The sequence below is a fragment of the Heterodontus francisci genome, chromosome 33 (assembly GCF_036365525.1).
Source record: "Heterodontus francisci isolate sHetFra1 chromosome 33, sHetFra1.hap1, whole genome shotgun sequence".
NCBI lineage: Eukaryota > Metazoa > Chordata > Chondrichthyes > Heterodontiformes > Heterodontidae > Heterodontus > Heterodontus francisci.
The window spans coordinates 57,303,845-57,321,187 of NC_090403.1; the positions used below are offsets into that span (position 1 = coordinate 57,303,845).

Here is a 17,343-nt window from a genome sequence, read left to right on the forward strand (position 1 = left end):
GTGTCTGTGCCGGCCATCAAGCACCTATCTATTCTAATCCCATTTTCCAGCACTTGGCCCGTAGCCTTGTATGCTATGACGTTTCAAGTGCTCATCTAAATACTTCTTAAATGTTGTAGGGGTCCTGCCTCAACCACCTCTTCAAATCCCCTCTAAACCTCCTGCCCCTTCCCTTAAATCTATGCCCCCTGGTTATTGACACCTCCGCTAAGGGAAAAAGTTTCTTCCTATCTACCCTATCTTTTCCCCTCATAATTTTGTATACCTCAATCATGTCTCCCCTCAGCCTTCTCTGCTCCAAGGAACCCTAGCCTTTTCAGTCTCTCTTCACAGCTGAAATGCTCCAGCCCAGGCAACATCCTGGTGAATCTCCTCTGCACCCTCTCCAGTGCAATCACATCCTTCCTATAGTGTGGTGCCCAGAACTGTACACAGTACTCCAGCTGTGGCCTAACTAGTGTTTTATACAGTTCCATCATAACCTCCCTGCTCTTATATTCTATGCCTCGGCTGATAAAGGCAAGTATCCCATATACCTTCCTAACCACCTTATCTACCTGTGCTGTTGCCTTCAGTGATCTATGGACAAGTACACCAAGGTCCCTCTGACCCTCTGTACTTCCTAGGGTCCTACCATCCATTGTATATTCTCTTCCCTTGTTAGTCCTCCCAAAATGCATCACCTCACATTTCTCAGGATTAAATTCCATTTGCCACAGCTCCGCCCATCTTACCAGCCCATCTATATCGTCCTGTAATCTAAGGCTTTCCTCCTCACTATTCACGACACCACCAATTTTCATGTCATCTGCGAACTTACTGATCATACCTCCTATATTCACGTCTAAATCATTAATGTACACTACTAACAGCAAGGATCCCAGCACCAATCCCTGCGGTACACCACTGGTCACAGGCTTCCACTCACAAAAACAACCCTCGACCATCACCCTCTGCCTCCTGCCACTAAGCCAATTTTGGATCCAATTTGCCAAATTGCCCTGGATCCCATGGGCTCTTACCTTCTTAACCAATCTCCCATGGGAGAGAGAGGATGGCAGAAGCCCCAATCTCAGGCTGAGTGGGAGGAGCTGAAGTTGCTTGTCCTTCTTTGATTCCCCGTTTAACCGGCTTTTTAAATTCTGCAAAGATGGTCATGTCTGGACCTTCCACCCAGCATCACTCATATCACGTCATGGAACATTCCTGTGCCAGTCCCAGCATAACGTATGCCAACTGATTGATCCAGTGATCAATAACAGTGTCTGGAGGGCGATTGGTTCATTTTGAAACTGAAAGCTAATTATTTGTTCTTCTACAGGCCTGATGAGACCTTCAGGTGAAGGTTCTGGGCCTCTCTGCCTGACAAGACAGGAGTAAGGTGCTAATGCATGTACCTGACCCCCTCCTTCGCATTTTGGACAGGGTCTGTGTCTTGGGGCTATGGTGGGCAGCAGTTCTCCCCTGTCAGGTTTGTTACCCTATCATTAACCATGGCTACACTCACAGGGATATTACAGTGGCCAGTAACAAGTAGGATATCTGTAAGTGAATCAAGCGCCCTGCAATCTCTTTTTCTGATATATTACAAAAAGGATATGGAGGCACTGGAGAAGGTGCTAAAATAATTTACAAGGATGATCCCAGAACTGAGATGTTATCAGGAAAGACTGAACAGGCTGGAGCTATTCTCTCTAAGATAGGGAAGGCTGAGGGGTGACCTGATAGAGTCTTTAAGATTAACGTGTGATAGGGTAGCCATAAAAAAGATGTTTTCACTTGTCGGGGAGACCAGAACTAGGGGTCATCAATATAAGACAGTCACTAATAAATCCAACTGGGAATTCAGGAGCAACTTATCTCCCAAGAGATGGTAAGAAGGTGGAACTCACTACCACAGGGAGTAGTTGAGGTGAATGGTACAGATACATTTAAGCAGAAGCTAGAAAAACACATGAGGGAGAAAGGAATAGAAAGATATGCTGATAGTGTGAGAGACAGGATAAACTGCCTCTTAGAAAGGCACGCATTAATCAGGGATGGTCAGCATGGATTTGTTAAGGGAGGGTACAAACATATGAATTAAGAGCGGAAGTAGGCTATTCGGTCCCTCAAGCCTGCTCCGCCATTCAATCAGGTCATGGCTTACTAACTTGATTTAACTTTTTGAGGAAGTAACAAGGAGGATTGATGAGGGTAGTGCAGTGGATGTGGTCTACATGGATTTTAGGCATTTGACAAGGTCCCACATGGCAGACTGGTCAGAAAAATGAAAGCCCATGGGATACAGGGGAATGTGGCAGGTTAGATCCAGAATTGGCTCAGTGACAGGAAGCAAAGGGTAGTAGTCGACGGATGTTTTTGCGAATGGAAAGCAGTTTCCAGTGGTGTTCCACAGGGCTCAGTGTTGGGTCCCTTGCTGTTTGTGGTATATATTAATGATTTGGACTTAAATGTGGGAGGCATGATTGGGAAATTTGCTGATGGCACAAAAATTGTCCGTGTAGTTGATAGTGAAGAGGATAGCTGTAGATTCCAGAATGATATCAATGGTTTGGTTGAGTGGGCGGAAAAGTGACAAATGGAATTCAATCCAGAGAAGTGTGAGGTAATGCATCTGAGGAGGGCAAATAAAGCGAGGGACTACACAATAAACGGGAGGATATTGAGAGGGGGAGAAGAAGTGAGAGACCTTGGATTGCATGTCCACAGGTCCCTGGAGGTGGCAGGACAGGTAGATAGAGTGGTGAAGAAGGTAAATGGAATGCTTTCCTTTATTGGCCGAGGTATAGAATACAAAAGCAGGGATGTGATGCTGGAACTGTATAAAACGCTGGTTAGGCCACAGCTGGAGATTTGCGTAAAGTTCTGGTCACCACATTACAGGAAGGACATAATTGCTCTGGAGAGAGTACAGAGGAGATTTACAAGAATGTTGCCAGGGCTTGAAAGTTGCAGCTATGAGGAAAGATTGGATCGGCTAGGGTTGTTTTCCTTAGAACAGAGGAAGCTGAGGGTGACTGAATTGAGGTGTACAGAATTATGAGGGCCCTAGATAGAGTAGACAGGAAGGACCTGTTTCCCCTAGCGGAGAGGTCAATTACCAGGGGGCACAGATTTAAGGTGATTGGTAGAAGGATTAGAGGGGACATGAGGAAAAACCTTTTCACCCAGAGGGTGGTGGGTGTCTGGAATTCACTGCCCGGATCGGTGGTGGAGCCAGAAACCCTCAACTCATTTAAAAGGTACCTGGACCTGCACCTGAAGTGCTGGAACTTGCAAGGCTACGGACCAAGTGCTGGAAGGTGGGCTTAGATTGGGCTACTGGTTTTTTCAGCCGGCACAGACATGATGGGCTGAATGGCCTCTTTCTGTGCTGTAATTTTTCTATAGTTCTGTGGAAAAAGGATGGGAGGAGGCTCGTGTGGAGCATAAACAACAACATGGACCAGCTGGGCTGAATGGCCTGTTTCTGTATTGTAAATTCCTCAAATTCGCCAATTAAATTTAAACTTGTGTTCATCAAATCCCCAGTTCTATCCATAAAAACACAGTCACTGGTAGGCTGAGCGCAGGCAGTGCCCAGCACAGTGGGAACAGCAGGGAATCGCTAGCCCTCGCTATAACAGCATTACAAAAGAGATGTTTGAGTGAGCTGACCTTTGCAGGTGATACAATAGTGACGACAGAAACCTTTAGAAACAGCTGTTGGTGTCAGCTGTTCCCTGGCCGATCTCCATGCCTGTGGAAGCAATCTCTCGCTCCCTCCCGTGCCTGCCCAGGTGGCTGTGTGACTCACTCAGATCACCTGGCTCACTGCCATTTCCCTGCTCTTAAACTTCACTCTAGAAACACCTGAATACTCCGAAATGACATGGACGCCTGTCTCATCCACTAACACAACAGCCAAAAAAAGGTAATCTTCAAACAGATTCTCTGCTCTGTTTTCCTGTTTAAGCTCAGCTCCTGATGTTGTATTATGCCTGGAGCCTATGGGGTTTCCTTAGCTTTTAGTTGTGGTTTACCTGAATTGAGATTAAACTTATAAAACTTTTAACCTTTATTGTTTGCTTCGAAGAGATTAAAGAGCTGGGCTTCAGATATTGGAGTCTGTTGTACAAAACATCTCTTATTAACAAACAGAGCAGTCACGGATCACAATTACTGAAGTATTAGTGTGCGGTTTATAGGCAGTATTGGTACTGGGATGGAACTGATATTTTAATGCGTTGCTAAGGGGTTGGAGCAGCACTGTATCTCTCTCGGGGCAGCACTGTGTTTCTCTCGGGGCAGCACTGTATCTCTCTCGGGGCAGCACTGTATCTCTCTCGGGGCAGCACTGTATCTCTCTCAGTGCAGCACTGTATTTCTCTCGGGGCAGCACTGTATCTCGCTCAGGGCAGCACTCTATCTCTCTCAGTGCAGCACTGTATTTCTCTCGGGGCAGCACTGTATCTCTCTCAGTGCAGCACTGTATTTCTCTCGGGGCAGCACTGTATCTCGCTCGGGGCAGCACTGTATCTCTCTCAGTGCAGCACTGTATCTCTCTCGGGGCAGCACTGTATCTCTCTCGGGACAGCACTGTATCTCTCTCGGGGCAGCACTGTATCTCTCTCGGGGCAGCACTGTATTTCTCTCGGGGCAGCACTGTATCTCGCTCGGGGCAGCACTCTATCTCTCTCAGTGCAGCACTGTATTTCTCTCGGGGCAGCACTGTATCTCTCTCGGGGCAGCACTGTATCTCTCTCGGGGCAGCACTGTATCTCTCTCGGGACAGCACTGTATCTCTCTCGGGGCAGCACTGTATCTCTCTCGGGGCAGCACTGTATTTCTCTCGGGGCAGCACTGTATCTCTCTCGGGACAGCACTGTATTTCTCTCGGGGCAGCACTGTATTTCTCTCGGGGCAGCACTGTATTTCTCTCGGGGCAGCACTGTATCTCTCTCGGGGCAGCACTGTATCTCTCTCGGGGCAGCACTGTATCTCTCTCAGTGCAGCACTGTATTTCTCTCGGGGCAGCACTGTATCTCTCTCGGGACAGCACTGTATTTCTCTCGGGGCAGCACTGTATTTCTCTCGGGACAGCACTGTATTTCTCTCGGGGCAGCACTGTATCTCTCTCGGGGCAGCACTGTATCTCTCTCAGTGCAGCACTGTATTTCTCTCGGGGCAGCACTGTATCTCTCTCGGGACAGCACTGTATTTCTCTCGGGGCAGCACTGTATTTCTCTCGGGGCAGCACTGTATTTCTCTCGGGACAGCACTGTATCTCTCTCAGGGCAGCACTGTATTTCTCTCGGGGCAGCACTGTATCTCTCTCGGGGCAGCACTGTATCTCTCTCAGTGCAGCACTGTATTTCTCTCGGGGCAGCACTGTATCTCTCTCGGGGCAGCACTGTATCTCTCTCAGTGCAGCACTGTATTTCTCTCGGGGCAGCACTGTATTTCTCTCGGGGCAGCACTGTATTTCTCTCGGGACAGCACTGTATTTCTCTCGGGGCAGCACTGTATCTCTCTCGGGACAGCACTGTATCTCTCTCGGGACAGCACTGTATTTCTCTCGGGGCAGCACTGTATCTCTCTCGGGGCAGCACTGTATATCTCTCGGGGCAGCACTGTATTTCTCTCGGGGCAGCACTGTATTTCTCTCGGGACAGCACTGTATCTCTCTCGGGGCAGCACTGTATCTCTCTCGGTGCAGCACTGTATTTCTCGGGACAGCACTGTATCTCTCTCGGGACAGCACTGTATCTCTCTCAGTGCAGCACTGTATCTCTCTCGGGGCAGCACTGTATTTCTCTCGGGACAGCACTGTATTTCTCTCGGGGCAGCACTGTATTTCTCTCGGGGCAGCACTGTATTTCTCTCGGGACAGCACTGTATTTCTCTCGGGACAGCACTGTATCTCTCTCTCGGGGCAGCACTGTATCTCTCTCGGGGCAGCACTGTATCTCTCTCGGGGCAGCACTGTATTTCTCTCGGGACAGCACTGTATTTCTCTCGGGACAGCACTGTATCTCTCTCTCGGCGCAGCACTGTATTTCTCTCGGGACAGCACTGTATCTCTCTCTCGGGACAGCACTGTATTTATCTCGGGACAGCAATGTATCTATCTCTCGGGGCAGCACTGTATTTCTCTCGGGGCAGCACTGTATCTCTCTCGGGGCAGCACTGTATCTCTCTCGGGGCAGCACTGTATCTCTCTCAGTGCAGCACTGTATTTCTCTCGGGGCAGCACTGTATTTCTCTCGGGGCAGCACTGTATTTCTCTCGGGACAGCACTGTATCTCTCTCAGTGCAGCACTGTATCTCTCTTGGGGCAGCACTGTGTTTCTCTCGGGGCAGCACTGTATTTCTCTCGGGACAGCACTGTATTTCTCTCGGGGCAGCACTGTATCTCTCTCGGGACAGCACTGTATCTCTCTCAGTGCAGCACTGTATCTCTCTCAGTGCAGCACTGTATTTCTCTCGGGGCAGCACTGTATTTCTCTCGGGACAGCACTGTATTTCTCTCGGGACAGCACTGTATCTCTCTCGGGGCAGCACTGTATCTCTCTCGGGGCAGCACTGTATCTCTCTCGGGGCAGCACTGTATTTCTCTCGGGGCAGCACTGTATTTCTCTCGGGACAGCACTGTATCTCTCTCGGGGCAGCACTGTATCTCTCTCGGGACAGCACTGTATCTCTCTCGGGGCAGCACTGTATCTCTCTCGGGGCAGCACTGTATCTCTCTCGGTGCAGCACTGCATTTCTCGGGACAGCACTGTATCTCTCTCGGGACAGCACTGTATCTCTCTCAGTGCAGCACTGTATCTCTCTCGGGGCAGCACTGTATTTCTCTCGGGGCAGCACTGTATCTCTCTCGGGGCAGCACTGTATCTCTCTCGGGGCAGCACTGTATTTCTCGGGGTAGCACTGTATCTCTCTTGGGGCAGCACTGTATTTCTCTCGGGGCAGCACTGTATTTCTCTCGGGACAGCACTGTATTTCTCTCGGGACAGCACTGTATTTCTCTCGGGGCAGCACTGTATTTCTCTTGGGGCAGCACTGTATTTCTCTCGGGACAGCACTGTATTTCTCTCGGGGCAGCACTGTATTTCTCTGGGGGCAGCACTGTATCTCTCTCGGTGCAGCACTGTATTTCTCTCGGGACAGCACTGTATCTCTCTCGGGACAGCACTGTATCTCTCTCGGGGCAGCACTGTATCTCTCTCGGTGCAGCACTGTATTTCTCGGGACAGCACTGTATTTCTCTCGGGACAGCACTGTATTTCTCTCGGGACAGCACTGTATTTCTCTCGGTGCAGCACGGTATTTCTCGGGACAGCACTGTATTTCTCTCGGGGCAGCACTGTATTTCTCTCGGGACAGCACTGTATCTCTCTCGGGACAGTACTGTATCTCTCTCGGTGCAGCACGGTATTTCTCGGGACAGCACTGTATTTCTCTCGGGGCAGCACTGTATTTCTCTCGGGACAGCACTGTATTTCTCTCGGGACAGCACTGTATCTCTCTCAGTGCAGCACTGTATTTCTCTCGGGGCAGCACTGTATTTCTCTCGGGGCAGCACTGTATTTCTCTCGGGACAGCACTGTATCTCTCTCTCGGGACAGCACTGTATTTCTCTCGGGACAGCACTGTATCTCTCTCTCGGGACAGCACTGTATTTCTCTCGGGACAGCACTGTATTTCTCTCGGGGCAGCACTGTATCTCTCTCAGTGCAGCACTGTATTTCTCTCGGGGCAGCACTGTATTTCTCTCGGGGCAGCACTGTATTTCTCTCGGGACAGCACTGTTTCTCTCTCAGTGCAGCACTGTATCTCTCTCGGGGCAGCACTGTATCTCTCTCGGGGCAGCACTGTGTTTCTCTCAGGGCAGCACTGTATCTCTCTCAGTGCAGCACTGTATTTCTCTCGGGACAGCACTGTATTTCTCTCGGGACAGCACTGTATCTCTCTCGGGGCAGCACTGTATCTCTCTTGGTGGCAGCACTGTATCTCTCTCGGGGCAGCACTGTATTTCTCTCGGGGCAGCACTGTATCTCTCTCGGGACAGCACTGTATTTCTCTCGGGGCAGCACTGTATCTCTCTCGGGGCAGCACTGTATTTCTCTCGGGGCAGCACTGTATCTCTCTCAGTGCAGCACTGTATCTCTCTCGGGGCAGCACTGTATCTCTCTCAGTGCAGCACTGTATTTGTCTCGGGGCAGCACTGTATTTCTCTCGGGGCAGCACTGTATTTCTCTCGGGACAGCACTGTTTCTCTCTCAGTGCAGCACTGTATCTCTCTCGGGGCAGCACTGTGTTTCTCTCGGGGCAGCACTGTATCTCTCTCAGTGCAGCACTGTATTTCCCTCGGGGCAGCACTGTATCTCTCTCAGTGCAGCACTGTATCTCTCTCGGGGCAGCACTGTATTTCTCTCGGTGCAGCACTGTATCTCCCTCGGGGCAGCACTGTATCTCTCTCGGGGCAGCACTGTATTTCTCTAGGGACAGCACTGTATCTCTCTCGGGGCAGCACTGTATCTCTCTCGGGGCAGCACTGTATCTCTCTCGGGGCAGCACTGTATCTCTCTCTCGGGGCAGCACTGTATTTCTCTCGGGGCAGCACTGTATTTCTCTCGGGGCAGCACTGTATCTCTCTCGGGGCAGCACTGTATCTCTCTCGGGACAGCACTGTATCTCTCTCGGGGCAGCACTATGTCTCTCTCGGGGCAGCACTGTATTTCTCGGGACAGCACTGTATTTCTCTCGGGGCAGCACTGTGTTTCTCTCGGGGCAGCACTGTATTTCTCTCGGGGCAGCACTGTATCTCTCTCGGGGCAGCACTGTATCTCTCTCGGGGCAGCACTGTATCTCTCTCAGTGCAGCACTGTATTTCTCTCGGGGCAGCACTGTATCTCTCTCGGGACAGCACTGTATCTCTCTCGGGGCAGCACTGTATCTCTCTCGGGGCAGCACTGTATCTCTCTCAGTGCAGCACTGTATTTCTCTCGGGGCAGCACTGTATCTCTCTCGGGGCAGCACTGTATCTCTCTCGGGGCAGCACTGTATTTCTCACGGGGCAGCACTGTATTTCTCTCGGCGCAGCACTGTATTTCTCTCGGGGCAGCACTGTATTTCTCTCGGGGCAGCACTGTATTTCTCTCGGGACAGCACTGTATTTCTCTCGGGACAGCACTGTATCTCTCTCGGGGCAGCACTGTATCTCTCTCGGGGCAGCACTGTATTTCTCTCGGGGCAGCACTGTATCTCTCTCAGTGCAGCACTGTATTTCTCTCGGGGCAGCACTGTATTTCTCTCGGGGCAGCACTGTATCTCTCTCGGGGCAGCACTGTATTTCTCTCGGGGCAGCACTGTATCTCTCTCGGGGCAGCACTGTATTTCTCTAGGGACAGCACTGTATCTCTCTCGGGGCAGCACTGTATCTCTCTCGGGGCAGCACTGTATCTCTCTCGGGGCAGCACTGTATCTCTCTCTCGGGGCAGCACTGTATTTCTCTCGGGGCAGCACTGTATTTCTCTCGGGGCAGCACTGTATCTCTCTCGGGGCAGCACTGTATCTCTCTCGGGACAGCACTGTATCTCTCTCGGGGCAGCACTATGTCTCTCTCGGGGCAGCACTGTATTTCTCGGGACAGCACTGTATTTCTCTCGGGGCAGCACTGTGTTTCTCTCGGGGCAGCACTGTATTTCTCTCGGGGCAGCACTGTATCTCTCTCGGGGCAGCACTGTATCTCTCTCGGGGCAGCACTGTATCTCTCTCAGTGCAGCACTGTATTTCTCTCGGGGCAGCACTGTATCTCTCTCGGGACAGCACTGTATCTCTCTCGGGGCAGCACTGTATCTCTCTCGGGGCAGCACTGTATCTCTCTCGGGGCAGCACTGTATCTCTCTCAGTGCAGCACTGTATTTCTCTCGGGGCAGCACTGTATCTCTCTCGGGGCAGCACTGTATCTCTCTCGGGGCAGCACTGTATTTCTCACGGGGCAGCACTGTATTTCTCTCGGCGCAGCACTGTATTTCTCTCGGGGCAGCACTGTATTTCTCTCGGGGCAGCACTGTATTTCTCTCGGGACAGCACTGTATTTCTCTCGGGACAGCACTGTATCTCTCTCGGGGCAGCACTGTATCTCTCTCGGGGCAGCACTGTATTTCTCTCGGGGCAGCACTGTATCTCTCTCAGTGCAGCACTGTATTTCTCTCGGGGCAGCACTGTATCTCTCTCAGGACAGCATTGTATCTCTCTCGGGGCAGCACTGTATTTCTCTCGGGGCAGCACTGTATCTCTCTCGGGGCAGCACTGTATTTCTCTCGGGGCAGCACTGTATCTCTCTCGGTGCAGCACTGTATCTCTCGGGACAGCACTGTATTTGTCTCGGGGCAGCACTGTATTTCTCTCGGGACAGCACTGTATATCTCTCGGGGCAGCACTGTATCTCTCTCGGTGCAGCACTGTATTTCTCGGGACAGCACTGTATTTCTCTCGGGGCAGCACTGTATCTCTCTCGGTGCAGCACTGTATTTCTCGGGACAGCACTGTATTTCTCTCGGGACAGCACTGTATCTCTCTCGGGGCAGCACTGTATTTCTCTCGGGACAGCACTGTATCTCTCTCGGGGCAGCACTGTATCTCTCTCGGGGCAGCACTGTATCTCTCTCGGGACAGCACTGTATCTCTCTCTCGGGGCAGCACTGTATCTCTCTCAGTGCAGCACTGTATTTCTCTCGGGGCAGCACTGTATTTCTATCGGGGCAGCACTGTATTTCTCTGGGGGCAGCACTGTATTTCTCTCGGGGCAGCACTGTATTTCTCTCGGGGCAGCACTGTATTTCTCTCGGGACAGCACTGTATTTCTCTCGGGACAGCACTGTATCTCTCTCGGGGCAGCACTGTATCTCTCTCGGTGCAGCACTGTATTTCTCGGGACAGCATTGTATCTCTCTCGGGGCAGCACTGTGTTTCTCTCGGGGCAGCACTGTATTTCTCTCGGCGCAGCACTGTATCTCTCTCGGGGCAGCACTGTATTTCTCTCGGGGCAGCACTGTATTTCTCTCGGGGCAGCACTGTATTTCTCTCGGGGCAGCACTGTATTTCTCTCGGGGCAGCACTGTATTTCTCTCGGGGCAGCACTGTATCTCTCTCGGGGCAGCACTGTATTTCTCTCGGGGCAGCACTGTATCTCTCTCGGGGCAGCACTGTATTTCTCTCGGGACAGCACAGTATTTCTCTCGGGGCAGCACTGTATTTCTCTCGGGACAGCACTGTATCTCTCTCGGGGCAGCACTGTATCTCTCTCAGTGCAGCACTGTATTTCTCTCGGGGCAGCACTGTATCTCTCTCGGGACAGCACTGTCCTTGAGTTCTGATGAAGGGTCTCATCAAAATCTTACCCTTTGAAATGCTGACACACCTGCTGTGTGAATCCAACTATTTGAATTCAGATTCCCAGTTTACTTCTCATTTAATATCATTAGTTGGGCATTGTCAAAAAAAATTGTTAAAATTCAGTATGATTAATATCACTTCCTGAAGTGCAGCACACCAACAAAACTACTCAAATTTTAAGCATAAGGCCCCTTGTATGAAAAATCTCAATTGGATTCCTGCCTATTGTTCACCTACAGTTCTCCTGCATGACTAATATTGAAAGGAATGTGTTTAAAATATTCCAAATACAGTCCCTGTGCTTCCCCACAAAGAGGGAGGGAAATATGAGAGAGAATCACCTCGAGCCATCCAGTCACTAAGACCGCCTATTTCCACCTCTGTCTTTGACACCGCCTTTGCCTCATCCAGCTGCTGCTGGATCCCTCATCCATGTCTTTGTTATCTCCAGACTCGAATATTCCAATGCACTCCTGGCTGGTGTCTCACATTCTACCCTCCGTAAACTTGAGTTAAACCAAACTGCACTGGAGACCAGGGTTGGAGGCTCAGTGTGAAGCATTCACAATGCAGGATGAGTGGACCTTATGTGGCACTGAGAAGCTTTGTAAAGAAATGATAAAAAAAAGAAAGAACTTGCATTTATATAGCTCCTTTCATGACCTTAGGACATTGCAAAGCGTTTCACTACCAATGAAGTACCTCCTAGAAATGTCGCCACTGTTGTAATGCAAGGAGATAGATAATATAAAAGCATATCAAAGTGAATGAATGTTTGGGAATGTTGGAACGTGGGTTTTCCTGTACACATTTAGCCTCTGACATCATCTAGGGTCGCCTAGGAGCTGTCTGTTTGCAGGAGGACATTACTGTGAAGAGAAACTTTGCAGAGACAGGTGGCAGCTGTTATCTTCAGTTTATAGATTAACTGACCCAAGCAGAATAATTCTTGGCAAAGTGCTTCCATGTTTATCAGGATGACCAGTGCTAGTTCAGGACAGCGTGATTACATTGGGGATAATCCCAACTACACTGTTATGGATCTGAGTGGCAGAGCACAGTGACACCAGTGGGGTACGTACAGTGACGCTGCTTCCTGTTGACATTTCTTTGACAGTTCAGTACTCATTAAACTGATGTCATTGCTGGAGAATGGATCACATTTAGGCTGCAGCACCTGGGCTCCTTCACCAACCAGCCTCGACTGCAAGGGAAAGAGAGAGATGAAAAGAGTGGGAGACAGAGAAAGTGAAAGAGAGGGGGCAGAGAATGAAGGAGACAGAGAGATAGAGTTAGAGTGATATAGAGATGGAGAGAAAGAGAAAGAGAGAGAGAGAGAGAAAGATTGGGCAGCTAACCAGTGCTGCCTGTCCACAATCTGTGACAAAGGGAAGTGCAGGTCCAGCTGGTAAAGAGTTAAGGAAAGGGACAGATTAAAAAATAGAAATACTGAGAACAGGGCTGGGCATCATGGGCCACTGACATTTGACAGTGGGAGCTGCCAGAGGCCTTGTTGAAACTTATAGTAAACTTGTTCTACACAAAATAAGAGCTCATGGTGTAGGGGGTAACATATTAGCATGGATCGAGGATTGTTTAGCTAACAGGAAACAGAGAGTAGGAATACATGGGGCATCTTTGGGTTGGCAAGCTGTAACTAGTGGAATGCTGGCATCAGTGCTGGGGCCTCAACTGTTTACAATTTATATCAATGACTTGGATGAAAGGACTGAAAGTATGGTCGCTAAATTTGTTGATGACACCAAGATAGGTAGGAGAGTAAGTTGTCAAGAGGACAGAAAGAGCCTACAAGGGAATGTAGATAGTGAGTGCGCAAAAATTTGGCAGATGGAGTATAATGTGGGAAAATGTGAACTTGTTCACTTTGGCAGGAAGAATAGAAAAGCTGTATATTATTTAAATGGAGAGAGATTGCAGAACTCTGTAACTAATAGAGTTGATGAGGGGGAGCCAGTGGATGTGGTTTATTTGAACTTTCAGAAGGCTTTCGACAAAGTCCCACATAAGAGATTAGCGTGTAAAATTAAAGCACGTGGAATTGGGGGTAGTGTATTGCGATGGATAGAAAATTGGTTGGCAGACAGGAGACAAAGAGTAGGAATAAACGGGTCTTTTTCCGAATGGCAGGCAGTGACTAGTGGGGTACCCCAGGGATTGGTGCTAGGACCCCAGCTATTCACAATATATATTAATGATTTAGATGAGGGAACTAAATGTAATATCACCAAATTTGCAGATGACACAAAACTGGGTGGGAGGGTGAGTTGTGAGGAGGATGCAGAGAGGATTCAGGGTGATTTGGACAAGTTGAGTGAGTGGGCTAATGCATGGCAGATGCAGTATAATGTGGATAAATGTGAGGTTATCCACTTTGGTAGCAAAAACAGGAAGGCAGATTATTATCTGAACGGCTATAAACTGAGAGAGGGGGATATGCAGCGAGACCTGAGTGTTCTCGTACACCAGCCGCTGAAGGTAAGCATGCAGGTCCAACAGGACATAAAAAAGGCAACTGGTAGAGGATTCGAGTACAGGAGCAGGGATCTCTTGCTGCAATTATACAGGGCCTTGGTGAGGCCACACCTGGAATATTGTGAGAGTTTTGGTCTCCTTATCTGAGGAAGGATGTTCTTGCTATAGAGGGAATGCAGCAAAGGTTTACCAGACTGATTCCTGGGATGGCAGGACTGACATATGAGGAGAGATTGAGTCGGTTAGGATTATATTCGCTGGAGTTCAGAAGAGTGAGGGGGGATCTCATAGAAACCTATAAAATTCTAACAGGACTTGACAGGGTAGATGCAGGAAGGATGTTCCTGATGATGGGGGAGTCCAGAACCAGGGGTCATAGTCGAAGGATACAGGGTAAACCTTTCAGGACTGAGATGAGGAGAAATTTCTTCACCCAGAGAGTGGTGAGCCTGTGGAATTCACTACCACAGAAAGCAGTTGAGGCCAAAACATTGTGTGTTTTCAAGAAGGAGTTAGATATAGCTCTTGGGTCTAAAGGGATCAAAGGGTATGGGGGGAAAGCGGGAACAGGTTACTGAAGGTGAACAAATGCTATGGGTACCCACATGGGTCCTAGTTATGCCTGTCTTTTTGTGGGATATGTCGAGCATTCTTTGTTCCAGTCCTACTCAGGCCCCCTCCCTCATCTCTTTTTCCGCTACATTGATGACTGTATCGGTGCCGTTTCCTGCTCCCGCCCCGAACTGGAAAACTTTATCAACTTTGCTTCCAATTTCCACCCTTCTCTCACCTTTACATGGTCCATCTCTGACACTTCCCTTCCCTTCCTCGACTTCTCTGTCTCCATCTCTGGGGATAGGTTGTCTACCAATATCCATTATAAGCCCACCGACTCCCACAGCTACCTCGACTACACTTCTTCACACCCTACCTCCTGTAAGGACTCCATTCCATTCTCCCAGTTTCTCCGTCTCCGGCGCATCTGCTCTGATGATGCTACCTCCCATGACGGTGCTTCTGATATGACCTCCTTTTTCCTCAACCGAGGATTTCCCCCCACTGTGGTTGACAGGGCCCTCAACCGTGTCCGACCCATTCCCCGCACCTCTACCCTCACCCCTTCCCCTCCCTCCCAGAACCGTGACAGGGTTCCCCTTGTCCTCACTTTTCACCCCACCAGCCTCCATATTCAAAGGATCATCCTCCGCCATTTCCGCCACCTCCAGCGTGATGCCACTACCAAACGCATCTTCCCCTCCCTTCCCCTGTCAGCATTCCGAAGGGATCGTTCCCTCCGTGACACCCTGGTCCACTCCTCCATTACCCCCACTACCTCGTCCCCATCCCATGGCACCTTCCCCTGCAATCGCAGGAGGTGTAATACCTGCCCATTTACCTCCTCTCTCCTCACTATCCCAGGCCCCAAACACTCCTTTCAGGTGAAGCAGCGATTTACTTGTACTTCTTTCAATGTAGTATACTGTATTCACTGCTCACAATGTGGTATCCTTTACATTGGGGAGACCAAGCGCAGACTGGGTGACCGCTTTGCGGAACATCTCCACTCAGTCCGCAAGCAGGACCCTGAGCTTCCGGTTGCTTGCCATTTCAACACTCCCCCCTGCTCTCATGCTCACATCTCTGTCCTGGGATTGCTGCAGTGTTCCACTGAACATCAACGCAAGCTCGAGGAACAGCATCTCATTTACCGATTAGGCACACTACAGCCTGCCGGACTGAACATTGAGTTCAATCATTTCAGAGCATGACAGCCCCCCATTTTACTTTCATTTTTAGTTATTTTTTCTTCCTTTTTGTTTACATTCTTTTTTACATTTTTTACAATCCTTTTTTTTGCATTTATTTCATTTCATCTTAGTTTCTTCAGTTTGCTTACCCATTGTTTTTTTTCAGGTTTGCACTTGCTGCTGTTCAATATTCAGTGTATTCACACCTAATCTGTACTCATGCTTTGTCTTTCAACACACCATTAACATATTGTTTGCCTTTGCTCCGTGACCTTTTGGTCAGCTATGTGGCCTGGTCCAATCTAGACCTCCTTTGTTATCTCTTGCCCCACCCCCACCTCACTTGTTTATAACCTGTGACTTTTCTAATATTTGTCAGTTCCGATGAAGGGTCACTGACCCGAAACGTTAACTCTGCTTCTCTTTCCACAGATGCTGCCAGACCTGCTGAGTGGTTCCAGCATTTCTTGTTTTTATAACAGGTTACTGAGTTGGATGATCAGCCATGATCATAATGAATGGCGGAGCAGGCTCGAAGGGCCAAATGGCCTACTCCTGCTCCTATTTTCTATGTTTCTATGACCTGGGTGTCCTGATACATGATTCACAAAAAGTTAGTATGCAGGTACAGCAAGTGATTAGGAAGACAAATGGAATGTTGATGTTTATTGCAAGGGAAATGGAATATAAAAGTAGGGAAGTTTTGCTCGAGTTGTACAGGTGTTGGTGAGACCACATCTGGAGTACTGCGTACAGTTTTGGTCTCCTTTACTTAAGAAAGGATATAATTAGAATTAGCATTTGAAGCAGTTCAGAGAAGGTTCACTCAACTGATTCCTGGGATGAAGGGGTTATCTTATGAGGAAAGGTTGGACAGGTTAGGCCTGTATCTATTGGAGTTTAGAAGAATGAGAGGTGATCTTTTTGAAACATACAAGATCCTGAGGGGACTCGACAGTGTGGATGCTGAAAGGATGTTTCCCCTTATGGGCGAGACTAGAACTAGGGGACACAGTTTAAAAACTAGGGGTCTCCCATTTAAGACAGATGAGGAGAAATGTTTTCTCTCAGTGTTGTTAGTCTGTGGAATTCTTTCCCAGACAGCAGTGGAGACAAGGTCATTGAATACTTTTAAGGCTGAGTTAGATAGAATCTTGATTGACAAGGGAGTCAAAGGTGATAGCTGGTAGACAGGAAAATAGAGTTGAGGCCACAATCAGATCAGTTACGATCTTATCAAATGGCGGAGCAGGTTCAAAGGGCCGAATGGCCTACTCCTGCACCTAATTCATATGTTTGTATGTATGTAAGGTGGTGCCCAGAATCTATAAATTGCCAGGAAGAAACCATTAGTGGCTCGGCCATATCGGTAATAAAGAAGGTCAGAGATGAATGATGAGGCAGCAGGTTCTCGATGAAGGTTTTTCCTTTGGAGGTGGAACCTGGGTGTTTGTTGTAGACAGTTTCAGCAGTGCTTAGAGATAAAAACGAGCTTCAGATTGATTCAGAATCAACCCCTCAACTGATTCCTAACAGATAACCAACAAAACAATGCACAGGCCAGTCATGAGGTCATGCTTTGGCTTTAAGATCGCCTCCAGTTCTTTGGGTGGTCTACCTCTGCATGAACTACAAAGACTCTGTTTTCTGTTGTCTACATTGTTCAGTTATGTCTGGTCCATAAGGGTGTTGGTTGCTACAATGGAAGGATTAA

The 17,343-nt window shown here is 49.1% G+C and overlaps 1 protein-coding gene across 6 annotated transcripts in view; it reads left to right on the forward strand.

Moving 5' to 3' along the window:
• LOC137348259 (growth factor receptor-bound protein 7-like) overlaps nt 1-17,343 on the forward strand; it is a 197,306-nt gene that overhangs the window by 60,644 nt on the left and 119,319 nt on the right. The window contains exon 2 of one of the 6 annotated variants that reach the window (XM_068013685.1): nt 3,850-3,916. The exons of 4 other annotated variants lie outside the window; for them this stretch is intronic. The gene's annotated coding sequence lies outside the window, so the exon portion shown is untranslated. Of the gene's footprint in view, nt 1-3,849; nt 3,917-12,444; nt 12,463-17,343 lie in introns of those variants that run through there. One more of the 6 variants, XM_068013686.1, reaches the window with a different exon arrangement.